The sequence below is a fragment of the Molothrus ater genome, chromosome 2, assembly GCF_012460135.2.
Source record: "Molothrus ater isolate BHLD 08-10-18 breed brown headed cowbird chromosome 2, BPBGC_Mater_1.1, whole genome shotgun sequence".
Taxonomy (NCBI): domain Eukaryota; kingdom Metazoa; phylum Chordata; class Aves; order Passeriformes; family Icteridae; genus Molothrus; species Molothrus ater.
The window spans coordinates 98702709-98720753 of record NC_050479.2 but is presented as its reverse complement, the minus strand read 5'-3'; positions in this window follow the sequence as shown (position 1 = coordinate 98720753).

Genomic DNA, 18045 nt, shown 5'->3' with positions numbered 1-18045 from the left:
TTACCATTTGGCAGGAGAGCAAAGAGCCCAGCAACCACAGTTAGAAAGGGCTGTAGTCAATCTTGTCAAAGGGTGATCCTGAGGAAGATCCTGGAAGGTCCAAGGCTGTAAGTCTCTGTTTCTGTCAATACTATAACAGTTTTAGCATTAAGTTTCTGATATTGGGTTTTTTATTTACCAGCTAATAAGTAGCTGTAAAGGGTAGCCCAAACTCTCCAAGAAAATTTCTATCTAGAATACAAAGCTCCATGCAAACTTCAGGGCAGTCCCATGTTGAGGTCCTGTGCCTGAGTGCAGCACAGGCTGAAATCATGCATTTCTAAAATCAGAAAAAGAGGATGTGTGCCTGACAGCTGTGCATGCCTGGTCTTTCCCCTGGCAGCCTGACCAGAAAACATCTGCTGAAGAAAGGTGGCCCTGTGTTGATGCATCCCCCAACCTTACTGTCACCAAACCTTTACTTTCTAGGAAGACTCACCTGCCTGCCTTTCTTTCTCAGTAGCTTTACCACTTCTTGCTACATCACATCTCTCTGCCCCTGCCCACTTCCTATTGCCCAAGTTCTCCTCTTTGGCACTCCCACTTCTTGATGGCCTGAGCCTGCAGTTCACATCAAAGGCCCTTCCTGAGGCCTGACAGGGGCTGGTGTCACCACTGTCTCAGCCCTGCTGTGACCTCCCACTCCTGCAGGGCTTAAAGTGCAGAGAAGGGGAAGTGACTGGGAGAGATGAAATCCAGAGACCACTGTTTCCCCTCCACTCACAAAAAGCCCCATCTCTAGGTACAGTTAAATTAATGATGAGTGGCCTTGCAGCTATGGATCCAGGTTAAAAGGCAGAGTATGCAAACGAAAAATATCTCAACTTAATGCTTTCCAGTACTGACCAGATGCTCTTCCTGTACAGCGCAGAGTTATATGATGTTTCTGACCTGTAACGAATAAAAACTGGCAAAGCCATGAACCAAGGTTATTGGGTCCCTGCAACTGAAATCTTGTTTGAAGAGGCTTTTTCTTAATAAATTCTTTTGAAAAAGGCAAGAAAAAAATTTCAATTTTTTTCAATTCACAAAGGTTCTAGTGTAGCTCTATGTCTCAAATTGTGATTTCTGTGCATTGGAGAGACACTGTTCACTGTAGTTGTCGAGATGTAATGAAATACCAATGAAAATGGGCAGAGTTTGGAATCTGTTTCTCCCCTTGTAAAATCAGGCAAACAATCTTCAAGAAATGCAAAAGTTAAAACTAAATACTTAACTTGCTGTTATTTCCAGCAATAACAACGACATTAACAATAATCCCAAATGCCTTCAGAGGGTCAGTTCAGATAAGCAACCAAAAGTTCATTTGATACAATCTGAAAAGTTTATCTAAACCTCTTGTGTCTGCATAATTGGGTTTGAAATCTTGCAAGCACAGCCTTGTTCCATATAACATATACTATATCTTCTACATGTCTGTAGTTTCCAAAATGTTAATCTCCAAGGACCCAGAATGAGTCAACAACATTCACAGTCATGTGTAACTCCAGCTCTGTTGAAATGTGGTGTTGCTGCTGCCTTTATAAATGGCACCACCACAGCACAAACCTGGAATGAGGATTCAAGATGCAATAACCTTTTATGCTTCTTGGCTTAGACAGTATCTTCTGATGTCCTGCATAGCACATAGCACCAGGTTTCAAGTTACTAGTTTTAATGAACTGATCGATGGAATAATCAAAGTTTGGCCTCAATTCAAATACCAGAGTATCAAATGTAATATTCAGCTTCAAACTCCAAACTCATATTAACCTTGCCTGTTGTTTTGTAAAGTTTATTTTCCCAAGTTTCCTTTGGAAACACATAGTGGTTTTTTGTCTCAAAGCACTTGGAACTAATTTATTCCTTCTCACTCACACATCAATAAAATTAATCATAACCTCATCTTACAAAGACACCGTTCTTTTCATGATAACAGGTCTCTATTGATGCACAAGTGCTAAACCAAAGGAGTACTCATAGATGCATAGAAGGCTTGGGTTGAAAGTGACCTTAAAAATCATTGAGTTCCCACTCATCTGCCATGGCCATGGCCAGGGACATCCTCCACTAGACCAGGTTGCTCAGAGACCCATCCAAACTGGCCTTGAACACTTCCAGGGATAGGGCATCCACAGCTTCTCTGGGCAATATGTTCCAGTGCCTCATCACCCTCACAGTAAATAATTTCTTCCTGATTTCTCATGCAAACCTACTCTCTTCCAATTTGAATCCATTACTTCTGGACCTATCACTAGATGCTCTCCCCAAAAGTCTCTCCCCATCTTTCTTGTAGAAATTCTCTTCATGTTCTTGGAGGCCTAAAGGTCACTCTGAAACTTTCTCTTCTCCAGGCTGAAAAATCCCAATTTTCTCAGCCTTTCTTCATAGGAGAGGTGCTCTATCCCTCCAATCATTACCATGGCCCTCCACTGGACTCACTCCATGATGTCAATGTCCTTCTTTTGCTGGGATCCCAGAGCTGGATGCAGCCCTCCAGGTGGAGTGTCATGACTAAGTGGCCTTCCTTCTCTGTGCTCATAAACATCATGACCTCTCCCTTGCACTGAAACTAGATAGTTTGGAACCAAGATATTTCTCAAATGGGCAGAGGAACCTGCCAGTGCCCTGCTACCTGGTGGAGGTTTCTGCCCTTGATTAGACAGCATCATGTTGCCTGTGCTTCCAAGAGATTGCCAGGAGACTTCTTGCCTACTGAAGTGGTACCTGAAAAGGATTTCCATAGGCCAGTCAGCAGAGTAGGGGGTGGGTAATGTAAGGGGAGGAGGGAGGGAAAGCAGGCTTCAGACTGTTGAGCCTCTGCCTTGCCTGGCTTGATCAGACAAGTCTGCCAAAAATCCCATTTTGCAGCACCTGGAACTAGCAGTTCTTCCAGGCATGCCTTGTGTTGGTCATGTACCATCTCTTTTTGTCCCTGCATCCCCAGTATCCTTGTGCCAAGCCCTGATTATCTGTCAGTGGTAGTCTGCCTCTCTTATCCATCTGCAAGGTGAGACAGGCATTTCAAGTGCAAGCTGTGTGCTTGACTCCTGTGAGACACTCCAGTTTAAAAACCCCTTTTGGCAGCTTCAACAACATCCTCCTAAACTGTTTATTAGGTGCTGAAAGATGGTGGCATTTGTGAAGCTGCTTTTAAAATGTTTACTCACAGCAGCATAGGCGCCTCTGCTTGTTATTATCATCCAGCTCTCAAAATGGAAAATGTCAGTAGCATCTGCTTGATGGACTTATCTCCCTGATTCTGTGCCTAAAGTAACAAGCAGCAGATTTAAATGGAATTTAAGTGGTGCATAAGTAAAACACAGCAAGACCACTAATATTTGCAGGAATCCTCTTCAGTTACCTAGAGAATTAGAGCCCTTCTGATATGGGGAGAAGGAGCAACTTGCTGTGCACACCTCCACCCACACTAAGTCCTTTGGAAGGAAGGCATTTGTGCCGGTGTATTTGGGCAGCTTGGAGTAGGGACAGTGTATTTACTCCATGCTGGGTTGCCCTCTGGCAAACAACCCTGAAGAAGCAGTGAAAAGCAGAGCTGTGGCGTGATGAGGCCCCTTCTCACCACGAGGCGTGATTGCCTGCTGCTGTTGGATGAGATCTTCCTCCTTTTCAAAGCAGTCTACCAGAAGGACTGAAGGACTGGAACTGGCTGCACCCTGCTCTGCCACCTTCTTCCACCAGGTGTAGCCCAGGACTCCCATCCTCCCTCTCTGGTTCTGCAGCCAGGGTCTGCACACATTCCTCAGATATGTGTTCAACCTTACTAGCTTAAAAATAGGGTGGGAAGAGGATGCTACAAATTTATTCCACCCTTCCTTATAATAAAAGCTAGGAAAGGCATAGAAGATCACTGAGCTCATTTCTACTGTTTAGTGAAGGATGTAAACTCAGATAGAAAGTATGTCAGCTGATATGAAGCACACCTCCTGACACTAAGTTTCCTCTTAACAAGGCTGACTAAGAGGAACTGACAGCTATGCCAGAAGTATGCTCACTCTTTAAATTAACTGAGAAGTATTTACAGGAAGAAAGGAGATGTATAAATAACCTGGGAAAAGTAGTAATTTTTTTTTGTTTGTTTCTACAAAGGATAAGTCATATTTTCCCCTCTTTATGGTTTTTTTTTTAATTCAGATTAAAAAACTGACATCTGCAGGGATGTTTCTTTTTGCCGAGGGAATGAATACATAAGATATTGCCTAAGTTGGATCTATGAGTGCTACTGACTAGCTTGAAAATTATTTTGTTGTATGAGGCAGAGAATTTCTTCACAAAATGCTGTTTCATAAATCCAGTTAACAGCCAGCTAAGTTACTCTCATGTGGCATGAAGATTCGGATTGGGGCTTGCTAGCTGAAGCAAGTTAGGAAAGCTTGGATATTTTTAAAGGGCATGAAAGGAAGTAGAAGATTACTGCATTGCTTAAAATCCTAATTGATTTTACAAGACTGAATACCTTTTTTCCTGTTTAAAGATAAGTGTAATGTGTGGAAAGTCACAAAGGAAATACAGTGATAAGGAGCCATTTTACAAGATGGGCTCTTTTATTTCCTCTGCTGAAAAGAGAGCTGAGCAATACTATTTACAATATTATAATTGGTATTCCTGTGTTATTTTAAAGAGCTTTAAAGGATGAAAGCTGATCTGCTAGAGAAAGGTAATGCAATTGCCAAATAGGACACACATGCCTTAGCTTTGCAGAGAAGAATTTGCCTTTGTATTTTTGTTAAAAGCATTAAATATTCTACGTGTGTGCTGGACACTGCATTAGATTTAAGGCAGCAATTTTCAGGTCTTGATCACACCATCTAGTGTATAGTTCCCAGTCCATGTAAAGCAAAGGTGAGATTGTCAGAGAATTGGCACTAGTCCAAGGGCTTTATATTTCTCGAGGGGGTCCGTCAGCAAGGGGAAAGGGAAGCACAGTTTATACAGCAGTTTTCCATCTGGGAACATGGTGGTGGTGAATGCAATGCACAGGAAAGTAAAGCCTCGAGCTAATTTTTCATCCAGAGAAAAGACTGCACCATGGCCCCATATTTGTAATCTTACTGATAAGTGGCTGTGGTGGCCTGAAGGGGACAAGGACCCTTTGGGAGAGCCCTTCCAGGAGCCAGTTGGTGCCCTGAGAAAGCAGCAGCAAGTGGGAGCTGTGCCTGGGGCAGAGGGAACCACTGGCTTTGGCAGCGTCCCAGGATGGCCATGAGGCTGAGCACAAGAAGCAGCTCTGCTTTCCAACCTGTCCCTGGCCAAACTCTGCATGTACAGGGCCACTGCACAGTAGTTTGGGCACTTTTCCCATGTGCACTGAGGTATCCAAGGCAGCTGCTGCCTTTCTTGCAGGGCTCACTGTGCTCCTGAGCAGCTCTGGCCAAGGAGGCCTCTGCTGCCAGTGCTCCTGTGCTCTCCCAGGGCTGTGTGTTGTTTGTTTTATTTTTTTTTCTTTCCCTCTATAACCTTAAATACTCTAGAAGTGTGGAGCACCCCTCCTGCCAAGACAGGCTGAGGGAGTTGGATTTGTTCTGCCTGGAGAAGACTCTGGGGAGACCTTAAGAAGCCTTCCAGTACCTGAAGGGACCTACAGGAGAGCTGGAGAGGGACTTTTTACAAGGCTATAAAATGATAAAACAAAGGGCAGTAGTTTTAAACTAAAAGGCGAGATTTACATGAGATGCTAGGAGGAAATTCTTTACTGTGAGGGTGGTGAGGCTCTGGAACAGGCCACAGCACAGAGAAGCTGTGAATGCCCCAACCCTGGAAGTGTTCAAGGCCAGGATGGATGGGGCTTTGAGCAGCCTGGTCAGGTGGGAGATGTCCCTGCCCATAGCAGGGGGTTGGAAGTAGGTGATCTCTAAGATCCTTTTCAACCCAAGACATTCCATGATTCTATTAAACACAAGTTATTGTCAGGCTCTGTCCTATATATAAAATCACAGTAAAGCTGAAAGAAAGAGAGGGAGTAGAATAAAGGAGTCAGAATACTAGAAAATATGGACCTCAAAACTGCCTGGGAAGTCCTTTAGTTAACACATTTTATGCTTTCTATTGCCTCATGGTTAAGAACTGGAAGTTTTGATGGAGTACCTTATAAATTAGATAACTGTTTCATGTGTAATGGAGAGAAATTTAGATCTAAAAATAAGTGACTGACTGAATAGCTAGAAACTGTTGAGCTATGGGCTGAAAGGACCTCTGAAATGTAATATATATAATTAAGTCTTCTTTCTCTGACATGTTCCAGTCCTTTTCCCATAGACACTTGCATCTTTAAATAATAAATTGTAAAATATGCTTCATTCTGTAACTCAGCCTTATTTTTTTCACATTCAGCAAAAACAGTAAAAATATTGATTAAAAGTGCTGATTAGCCTACTGCTATGATAAGGATCTGCAGGTTCCTGAACATGGGGAAGGGGACCACTTTCTCATTTATATCTACAAACAAAAATGAAAACTTCTGTTTCAAGTTGTAGCTTGAATTGTCATATAACATAACTTGTCATTATGTTTATATTTTTTTTCTCTTGCCTTTGAGATCTGAACTCTTAATGAAATATCAAGCAAAAGGAACTTGGTGTAGCTGCATCATATAAAGCACTCATATTATCTTATGAAAAAGAATCAAACTCTGACTGACTAAAGATACTTTAACTTATAAAATAGAACTGTGTGAGGAGAAAAAAAAATACATGGTACTTAGATATTAACTTCCACCATTGCTTCTTTCTGTACATTAGTCTTCTTGTTGTTTTATCCACTGATTACAGAAGTCAAACATTTTAAAGCAAATACAGAAATTTTAAAGACAAACCTGGCAAGTTGAACAGTTGGAGGTCTGGAATTTGATTCCAAAAATAATGATATTTGTTTAAAATTCCAGCAATTTATAGGCTTTTTTTACACCAGTACCCACACTGTGCCATAAGAAAAATCTTTGTTTTAAGATATTCAGAATGGTTCACAAAATCTGTGACATTTCAGCTGTTAATTGCCCTTTGAGGTAAACTAGTTGATCAAATCGGTGAGAGAACCATAAGATTCTAAAGATGATATTTTTATGAACGTCCAATTACAGCTCTGATTCACTCTTGCTCTCAAAGAAAATTTTGTTAAAGTCTGTTTTTGTCATCTGACAACAAATCAAAGTATACAACAACAGACATTTCCAGAACATAAGTAAGGTGGAACAGACCAGTCCCAGGTACTGATGAAAGACCTGGATTAACAAAAATAGGCACGTCATCAGTAATGCAAAGCCTTTACATTCCCAGGATATGCAAACATATTTGCCTCATGGCATTAGAACTCTGACCTGAAAAAAAAAATCTTTCCCTGGGATTTAACATTACATAAGTAAGAAAATTATTAAGGCCTTTGAGGGGTGTGCACTGGGGTAGACAGTAATAACAGAAGTGAAATCTGTGGAGCTACCTGAACAGAAAATTGGTATGAGAACTGGGGCATAGGATCCTGAGGGTATGTCTGTACCACAAAGGACAAGTGCTCAGGGAGGGGGAGCCTGCACTCTTGTTGTCCCTGCTGCTTTGTTAGCCAGCTCATCCCCTGGCTCCCCTTTGAACTATTCCAAATATTTGTTTCCAAGACAAATCTGCCACAGAAAGGGCAGCTTTCTGCCCCTGGGGCCCAAGATCTGTTCTTGGCTGGCTTTTATTTAGTCGTATCAACATAACCTGATTGACCAGTGCATTCAATTATGTGCTCTTATTTATTCCTTGCCAAGGAAGCACTCAAATTCCTACCTAGCTTTAGGCACAGAATTCAGTCCTCCTGAAACTTTTTGCATGCAAGATAAAAATGCATTCCAGTAACCTGGAGTCAAGACATGTATGTTTTAATGTATATATGTATTTTACATATGTAACATATGTTTGAAGTGCTGCTCAGGTTGTGATATTCCTTTAATGAAGGCAGAAGCCAGAGGTCTTAAACATTTAAAGCAAAGCAGATGTTATTTTGCTAAATCAAGATCATTGTTTACACTTTCCTCTGAAGTATTTAACATTAACTGGTATAAAAAGAAAGATACTATGATATATGGATCCTGGCTTGTTTGGGTAGAAAATTCCTTGGCTGCTAAGGAAACTGTCCCGCTGCCTTGCAGCCTTAAGGATCCTAGTGTTTAATGAAAGTTCACCAGTGGGACTGTGGTGAGCTGAGCACACAGGATAGTTTGTAGAGACTGCTACACCTTTCCAGCACACAGTAGTGCTACACGTGGCATTTCCTGAAGCTGCTCCCTTTTTAACTTTCTGGAGACACGGGAGTGAATCTTAAGGAATATCACAGGTAAAGGCAGAGGATACCCAAGGCTGGCAGCTTCTGCTATGTTAAGTGACAAGAGGCTGTGGAAAGGAGACAAAACTCAAAAATTCAGAATGAATATTTAAATTAATTTCAACTTGACTCATTTAAAATGTTTACAGTATGGTTTCCAATGACAGTGGGTTATGGAACCACTTTGATTTTTTTATTTTTTTTAAGGCTTAGAAAAGGTCTTACACGTATGCAGTTATTCACAATATTTTGTACATTTTGTTAAGTCTTGAAAAAGTCACAAGCCTGCTATATAGGGATTGTATCTAAGAGCCTAAAGAGGATGTCCATTTTTTAAAATCCCGAACTATAGCAAAAGGTGATGTGTATATAAATAGTAATTAACATGGTTTTGAGCAGCGGAGTAATCTAACTAATAATGGGTCAGAATAGAGTATTCTCCCTTTTCCCTCTAACCAGGTTATTTTTACTTCTTTGGAGGATTATGTTTTTTGGGTTTTTTTTTTTCCAAACTCCAAAAATATTATCAACTGACATATAATTTGGCAATACTATGAATTTTAGTTTTGATACCCTTGCAGATCTTGGGAAAAGACAGAAATAATCTAAAATTTTGAGGGGCATTTTGGTAGATATATGTATTTAAAAACATGTAAGTTTATGCTTCAGGTGGAACATTATTAAAAATCTACCCCTATGACAGAAGTAGCAGTAAAAGTAGGATTATTTTGGATTCAAGGAAACTGTACTAAATTCATTATTTGTCCACCTGGATGAATCAAAGCTGAAAGACAGCAAGATAAAGGATGCCCAGCCAGTACACATCCCACTGCAGCAGTGGGGCATCAGGAGGCATTCCAGCAGCAGGCAGCTGTTGGAATAATCACATGAAATCCAGAGGGAGAGAGGGTGGCAGACTCTGTCTTGACACCCCAGCCCCTCTTCCCAGTGCAACACTAGACTCAGAGGTGGTTTGTGACTACACTCCTAACACTTCACTGTTAAAAGAGAAGTCTAGAAACTTCCTTGTTCACTGTTACAGTGGCTCTTGGCAGGAACAATGTCCCAGGTTATCAGATTTGTTTGATTTAGGGATGGCTGTGCTGATTTAAATCCCTGAGGGGAATTTCTCCCCTGACACAAGGATGTTTTACAGAGAGGCTACAGGACAAAATCATAGAAACAAATTCCTAACATATGATTCTCCTCTCCTTTGCATGGTGGTAAATAGTGATGTCTAGTGATATCTTTTCATTCCTTGAACACAGGACTTGGGGTTCTGTCCTCACATGCAGTTGAACAGCATTACTGGGTAAACTGCATGAGAATAAGATCTCTATGAGCATGTCATAGGTCACAGGATGCTTGGGGTTGGGAGGGACCTTAAGGATCCTCTAGTTACAGCACCCCTGCTGTAACTAGAAGGGGCAAGAATGCCACCCACCAGACGAGGCTGCTCAGATCCCCCTCCAGGGGGACTTCCCCTTGAACACTTCCAGGAATGGGGCATCCGCAGGTTTTCTGGGCAATCTGTGCCAGCCCCTCACCCTGCATATGGTCATATTTAGGGCATGTGAACAAGGTGTTGCCATGTAAAACCAGCCAAACATCTCCTCAATGGTACCACAGCCTTAAGAATGCGGAGAAAGGCTTCCTTTCCATCCAAAACATACATGTGGTGAGACATTACCTTTTATCCCATGTTTCCCATGTGGAGGCTTTTTGTCCCCAGTTCTGATTGCTGTCAGGGCTCTGTTTCTCCCCTTGGGCCTGCTGGCTGGTGTGGGGTGGGTGAGGTGCCTTTGGGGGGTGGCGGCAGTCCTGGGGCAGGGCTGCTCTGGGACCCCCAGTGCCTGGTGACACCGCCCGGGGCTGGGCCAGACTGGGCCAACCAAGCCCAAAACCAGACTTGACTCGCACTTCTGGGATGGCTGTGCAAGAATGGGCATGGAAACACCCAAGCCAGTCAGCAAACAATGAAACCAGGTAGGAAGAATCCTCTGCCGTTTTTTTATAGTATCCTGGGGGAAAATGGTGTTCAGAGGCTTCTGGGGCATTCACTGTGTCCTGACATCTTCCATACTCCACGGATTTAGATCATTCTGTAAAAATGAATTATTTAAATCAATCTTCTCAAAAGTTACTTGATGAATTTTTCTCTTTAAATATTTGAAGAACAGTCTCAAGCCTTTATCTAGCAAACAAAACATAAATTGAGATATTTCCCTTTCCATCAATAAGAAAAATAATAAATAAATAAAGGATTCTGTGAAATCCAAATCACAATTTTACAAGTGCTGGTAGGGCAGCAACCTTGAAACCAAAATGCACAATAACATCTGGTTTTCATGAATCCCTCTGTAAAATGAGGGGAAAGGAGAGGATGGGGAAAATCCGAGTGCTGGGGTGACTCTCTGCCTGTGTGCAGCTGAGGGTTGTAAAAATTTGTCAGGTGCCTCTGACAGGCAAACATTTACAGTTTTATAACCTCAGTATTTGCAACATTTAAGGCATTTCCTGTCTTAAGTATTGGGAAGTACAAGTAAATATTGCCTGTTCTGAGGTTAACTGCTCTGCTTAGTAGGCTTTTCATGGTCAGAACCAAAGAGCAGGAAAACCACAAAAATCCCAAAGCTACTGTCACATTTTTAATTCATTAGTAACAACTCATACCTATTCCCAGAGCTACCTTTAATAATGGGGCTTTTCTGAACCACAGGGAGTTTTGCTCATATGTAGAAAATCTGAGCCCAGTAAGACAGTCCTGGTTTGATGCTGAAATGCTCAGAACAAAATTTCTCCAACTAAGTCTTCCCTTTATAAGGAAAAGGGGAAGCTCATTTGTTTTGTTCCCTTTTTTCTTTTTGTTTCAAAAGCTATGCTGAATTCCCCTATGCTACCTCATATGCAAATTTTGTAGATATCTCTGAACCTTTGCATTTCTCATCTCGAGCTGGCAGCCCAGACAGGCTGCTGGAAAGCAGGGAGGGTGTGAAAATGGGTGGGCTCAGAGCAGCGGCTGGAGTTCGTCTCTGCAATTGCTCCATTGAAGCCGGCAGAGCTTGATCGATTTAAGGCCAGATTTGGCTCATGATTGAATTTTTTATGTCTTCAGAGCCAACATTGTGCATAGCACATGAAGAAAAACAGATTACAGTTACTGCTTTTCATCTCAATCTATTTCTTGCTCTTCCAGAATTAAGAGATAATGAAAAGCAAGTACATATGTGCCTATACACACACAAATCCTTTCCTTATAAAATTATCAATGCTTTTTTTTGCACACTCAGGAGTTCTGGGTAGTTCAGATAAAGCATCAGAGAAGTGTATTGAGATTTAGATACTTATTTTAACCAGCCTGAACTTGGATTTTTCCCATGGCTCAGGGAAAGCTTTCCCTAGGGAAGCCTGCTTAGGGGGCAGCATCCATGCAGGGAGCTAACTGGGTTCAGAGCTGTGGCTGTGAAGCATCCATTACTTTGGGGAAGAAAGCTCACCATATGGCTGTTTTGTTTCCAGTAGCTATAATGTAATTGAATCAATTGCCCTCACATGATATGGGTGTACTAACTGCACATACATCATTTCTTTCTGGGTTTTGAGGCTTGTAAAGAGTGGAGGGTAAGGCCCATGAGGATAAATCAGTCTAGTTTGTCTTCAAGAAAAATGGGTTTAAATCTGACCTGTGGTACAGGCACAAATCAATTCAGTGCTTCTGACAGTCCCACGTGGATACTTTCCTCATTTGGAAATTATCCTCTGATGAAGGTTGCCGTCAGTCTTTACACAACAAGGCTACAAAAAGCAGGTCTCTTCTGAAGTGAAGGTCATCAGTAAATAACATGCAAAATTCAAGTACAGCTAACCTAAGCTAGGTAAAGGGTTAGCAGCAATTCTCATAATACTTCCAGAAAGTAAATCATGAGGTGAGAGGAGGGGGAAGAGAAGAGGAAGATGCCAAAGGCAGATTTCTCATGATGCTGAGATGTCCAGCAACTAATGCAGTGGGCTGTGCCTTTCTCCCATTTTCCCATTGCAGCAGGACCCAGGTAAGGTCAGTGTCTAAACCTACTGTGCCCTAGTTTTCCCAGTCCTCCACTGCTTCATCTCAGCTCCTCTCAGCAGGATAACTGGGATCTGTGGTTTTTTGCTTGGTCTCTGCTCTCCTCCAGCTCTGTACCAAGAGCTGGGGTAAAACATTGCTCTGATCTCTCTGGCCAGGCATTGATACTGCTGCCTGCTTTGTGTCTGCTTCAAGCTCTGTGAATCATTCCAAGCAAAACCAAAGTGAACTTCACTGATTTTCATTCATTGAAAAGAGAAAATTTAGACCTGCAGAGAAACAAGGCCAAATCCCAAGAAAAGATGGGACAGCTTTTGGAGGGTGAAGAAATGAAATGTCTAAACGTGTCTTATCTAAGCTAAGCACCTGGGCCTTGGGCATTAGGCAGCATGGGATGAGTTTCTTCCTGCAGGTGCATTTTTACTGAGGTGGGACAATGTGCCTTCTGGCAGTGCCCATTTCTTTGCATTTACAATTCATCTGGGATGGCTAGCATCACAAAGTGCTGGCTAAACAGTTGGGCTAGTTGCATATATCTTGTGGTTGCTGATAAAGGGGTTATTCTTTGAAGTCAAATCATGACTTCATGGGATTTTTGTTCTAAAGGTGAAGAAAGAAATATGGGCTTAAATTTTCATATCCCCTCCTTTAGGATTTAAGGGACTCCAAATTTGGAGTGGACCATTTTAGAGCTGAAGACCATTTATCAGCAATTCATCACATTGCCAGAGTTTGAAAGTGTTTTTCAGATCTTTCAGCTATTTTTGTGACCAAAGGATTGTTTTGTGCAGAATGTATCCTGAAGCAGAATTTGAAAATCTGTCCTTTCAGTGCTATTATTGAGTCTGTCCTGCCTTTTAATTTGTTGACATTCTTGCTTTCCTATATGAGATCTGGCAAAAACCCATCTTATTTTTCTCAACTCTTCTATGCACCTTGCTGTTTAAATACACTTCTTCCATTTCTTGCTTCTTTCCTGCCCTGGTTAATTCCTTTCAGACATTTGAGTTTTGTAGCCCAACAGCAGCAATTTGCCGACTGGCAAATATCTGTACAGCACAGAAGTCCTTACAGAAAAAAAGTTGAAGGTCATTGTGGAAAAGAGACAGCATTTCTGAAGAGATGGGATTGAAATACCAGCATATGGACAACCTCTGGCTTGCAACACAGCTGATGCTGCAAAGCTGCAGAGTAGGAGAAGACAGAAGCAGGGGAAGACAGAGCCAGATCCTCTTCAAGGTTGTGGGAGGCTAAATTCCAAGGTCATACACTACTTCAGGTGAAGCTAATTTAGGTTGCGCTTTCTTGGTAAATTTATGCCTTCACACCATTTCTTACTTTTATTTCTCCATTTCACTTTCCACCAAATTGAATTTTTTTTTCTATTTCTGATTCTTGGAAACTTAATTTTCTGCCATCTAATACCATTTTAGTGCAATCCCTGTACAGACACATTAGGTCAGAGCAGAATTACACAGATGCCAGACATAAAACCTGTATCAAAAAATTCCATTCTAGCTGGTTGTGGACAAAATATGTTGATTTAAGGAAACAGAAAAGAAGTCCAGTACCAACTCATGGCAGTAAATGGTGTGTTATTACTAAAAATTGCACACTGCAAAATTTTCTGATTTTGTGCAATGTGTTGGTTGTTTTTCTTTTTTTTTTCTTTAACAAAAGGCAGCATTTTCCTTTGAAACACCTTCCCTTTTCTTCATCTTTTCTGTCCTGTTTTTCGTCCAGAGTAGCTCAGACTGTATCTCCCCTAATGGGCCTCAAACCCATCCCCAGTCTCACTTCAAGACACTCACCTGAAGTGTCATTGTTCACAGTCACTTATTTGAAGCTGCACTCTAATTCATCTTTGCTCGTTTGTTCCCTACCTGTTGATAAGGAGTAGAACAAGGGGTGGCTTCTTTCCCAAGAACAGGCAAATAATACTTCAAAATCAGGCCTGCATGGCTTCAAAGTCTTTTCTGGCCAGGGATCCTTGATGTGCACCAGGGTATTGACTGCAGACTTGCAATGTAGAGTTTTCTCAGAGGGGTGAAATAAAAAGATGGATTAGTTATTTTTGGGGGGATCTGAGCGTTAATTGGCTCCCTTAAAAAATCATCTAGTTAAACTTTGCTCAGTAGTATAGCACTGAGGTGTAGGAATTTTTGAAGGCACTCTTCTAAGTTGACTGTGCTTTGAGATAATTAATTGAAATTAGAAAAATAACACATACCAAAACCAATTTAAAAATAACAAAATTTCAGCTGTTCTTTATAGACAAAGTTACAAAGATTAACTCACCTGATAGTAAAGGAAGTATCCCACTGAATAATGGGTCTCTTTGTCTGAAGCATCAGGTTTGGCAACCACTTCCTTTGGAAAGCCTCACACTTCTAAAGCTGCAAGGAACAATTTTAAAACTATTGAAATATATTGAGCAAATATGTAGTGGTTTTATGTACATTTCAGTGGGTTTATAGACATTCTAGATGCTTTTATAGATGTTATAAACTTTTGGAAACATAGTTTTAAAGCAAAACACAAATATTCCCATTCTCTGTTGTTTATTTCTTGTGGCTCATGTTTGGCTTTTGTCTTCATGTACAGCAGTTCTTTTAACATTGATCATCCCAGGATCATTTAACATTCTGTGTAATTGTTTTCTAAATGTTTGTATTTATCTCATTCGTAACCCTGTGCTAGAAACCCTGTCCATACTAGGTTATATTCTAATATTGATTTTGTTTCCCTTTCTTGTGGTCTTAGTTACAAATTATACCATCCTTTTCGCTTGGAATGTTTTAGGATGATTGATTACTGAATAAATTGAGTGCACCCACAAGTTGAAGCTTCATTTAATCCCCTTAGTGCCAGGGATTTCAGAGCACACAAGCTGAAATTATAGCACCCTCTGGAAATAAAGGGCAGTGGATGTTTTTCCTGGATGTTGGAGAGCTGTGCCTCTGAGTTCCCCACTTGGGCTCAAGTTCCCTTTGAGGGAACAGAGCTGAACCACAGTTTCTGTCATGTCAGTGGATTTCTGTGGCTGTCAGAAGAGAATGAGGTGCTTGTTTGCAACTCTGTGGAAGGAAGGAAGGAAGGAAGGAAGGAAGGAAGGAAGGAAGGAAGGAAGGAAGGAAGGAAGGAAGGAAGGAAGGAAGGAAGGAAGGAAGGAAGGAAGGAAGGAAGGAAGGAAGGAAGGAAGGAAGGAAGGAAGGAAGGAAGGAAGGAAGGAAGGAAGGAAGGAAGGAAGGAAGGAAGGAAGGAAGGAAGGAAGGAAGGAAGGAAGGAAGGAAGGAAGGAAGGAAGGAAGGAAGGAAGGAAGGAAGGAAGGAAGGAAGGAAGGAAGGAAGGAAGGAAGGAAGGAAGGAAGGAAGGAAGGCATATGTATATGAAACAGTGACTTGGGATCAGTGGGAAAAACATGTGACTCCAGTTCTCACTGAATTATCCCCAGAAGTCCCTTCCCCAAAGAAAACTCTGCTTGCTTTTATGCAGAGGAAGTCACTGTGACCGGGACATTGCAAACAGTGCATTTGGAAGCACTCAGTCTGCTTCCAGCCTTGGTTGTGAGGTGGGGGACAAAACCACTGAGTGTGTGCTGAGGCGGACCAGATCAGACACACAGGGATATGCAGCTCTCTCTGAACCTGAGCTCACAGGGAGGCTCGGATGCAGAGGCAGGAATTACCTGGGGAATCCATTACTGCGGTTTCTGTGCTGCAGCGTGTGAAAGTAGAAGACTGCAAACAGCACAGCTTTGTGGGGACTTGTTGCTGATACCCCTTTCATTCCTGTGGCTTGGCAGACTCTTAAAAATGTCATGTAATGTGCATGCCTTTTCCTAGCCTTTGGCTTGTTGTAACCACACTGTACTGAACCTTCAGTTGCAAGTGTCATAATTACCTCCATCTCCTCCTGCTGCTGCAAATGAGCAGAGAGGAAAAGTTCATTAGTCAATTATCTGAATTTTGGAGAAAACCAGAGCTGTGATAATCTCCTGTTTCCTGGAGATTTGAAATATGCCTCCTTCCTTTGGAAGCAGATGTAGCCCCAGCTTAAACAGGGAGTGGGGAGAAAAAGGAGGGGGAGAGCAGAGGGTGCACACACTTGACCTGGCATCTTGCAAAATGCTAGGACAGAGAAAGGCCTGAAACTACCCTATTGTGAAAATATATTTCTCACACAAAATCTGACGTATGGATATATGGATGAGAGAAAGATCTTAGGAAATAAAACATCTCTGAAGAGCTTTCATCTTGTTGCACCTGATGACCTGCCTTTGGGACTGGTTTTATGCATTTTACTTGCAAAGTCTCTTGAACTTGGTGGCTTGGGAAGCTCAGCTTATTTTACTGGTTCTGTGAGTACTTTATACAACCACTTCCCAGACCATTTCTCTCTTCTCAGCTGCTTTCTCTACCATTTGGCTTTGATGTCATGTTTCCACCTTTCCTTTGGTGCCTATTGTTGTGCTCCAGCCTGGTTGTAATGTCCTGGCCTGCTTTGGTTCCTCCACAGCACCCCAAGGATGCATTTACTGTGGAGGGTTTTTAGAAGAAGTTGAAAACTGCAGCTAAAAATTCAAATGGGCAATCTCAATGAAGAAGCTAGGAAGAATTAGGATATTTATGTATCTCCATTTAAGAAGAACATACTAAAGCACTTCAGTGGCATTTCTAGTTTTAGAGTAATATTTAAGGCCACAGTCCAGCACACTGGGACTGGAGGCAATGGCAAGTACATTAATCAATATTAACAGCAACAAGTCAAAGTAAAATACAGTGATTACTACTTAGTCCAAGTTTTAATGCAGCAAAATGCATAAGTTAAGCATGTGGTTAAGCCCTGTAGGGCTTTAGCCAGTGCTAAAATTGGCATGTTTTAGTGATGGGTTGAATTGATGTCTATAATAGGTACCTGCCAATACCAAATTCTGCTTTTTTGTCTATCACTATGTTTCTGTAGAGTCTAAATCCCCTTTATATTACATACCAAAAAAATGTGATTAGGCTACACAGTTAGTTACAGAGGAGTTGTAGAGAATATTCTCTTTTCATCCAATCATTTTATTGTTACTGAAATAGGAAGAAATACAGTGCACTATAATCTGACAAAACATTATGTGCCTTAGTACTTCAGATGGACTAAGGAACAAACTTCCAGTCTAAATACAAGAAGAAGGAGCTGGTAGAGAGGGTGCAGAGGAGGCTACAAAGATGATTTGGGGTCTGGAGCACCTCTCTTATGATCAGAGACTGAGGGAGCTGGGCCTGTTTAGTCCAGAGAAGGGAAGGCTGAGAGGGGATGTCATCAGTTCCTATAAACATCCCAAAGGCATATGTCAAGAAGGTGATGACAGAATAATTAAAGTCAGTGGTGCCCAGTGACAGGACAAGGAGCAATGGCCATAAACTAAAACACAAAGTTTCACCTCAACATGAGGAAGAACTTTATGCTGAGGCTTGAACACTGGAACAGACTGCTCAGGCAGGTTGTGGAGTCTTCCTCTCTGGAGACACGCCAAACCCACTAGGACAGCTTCCTGTTCTAGGTGACCTTGCCTTGGCAGGGATGATTGCCAGATCCAACCTTAACATTTCCGTGTTTCTGAGTCTTATTTTCATAAGTTTTAATCTCTCTATTTCCTA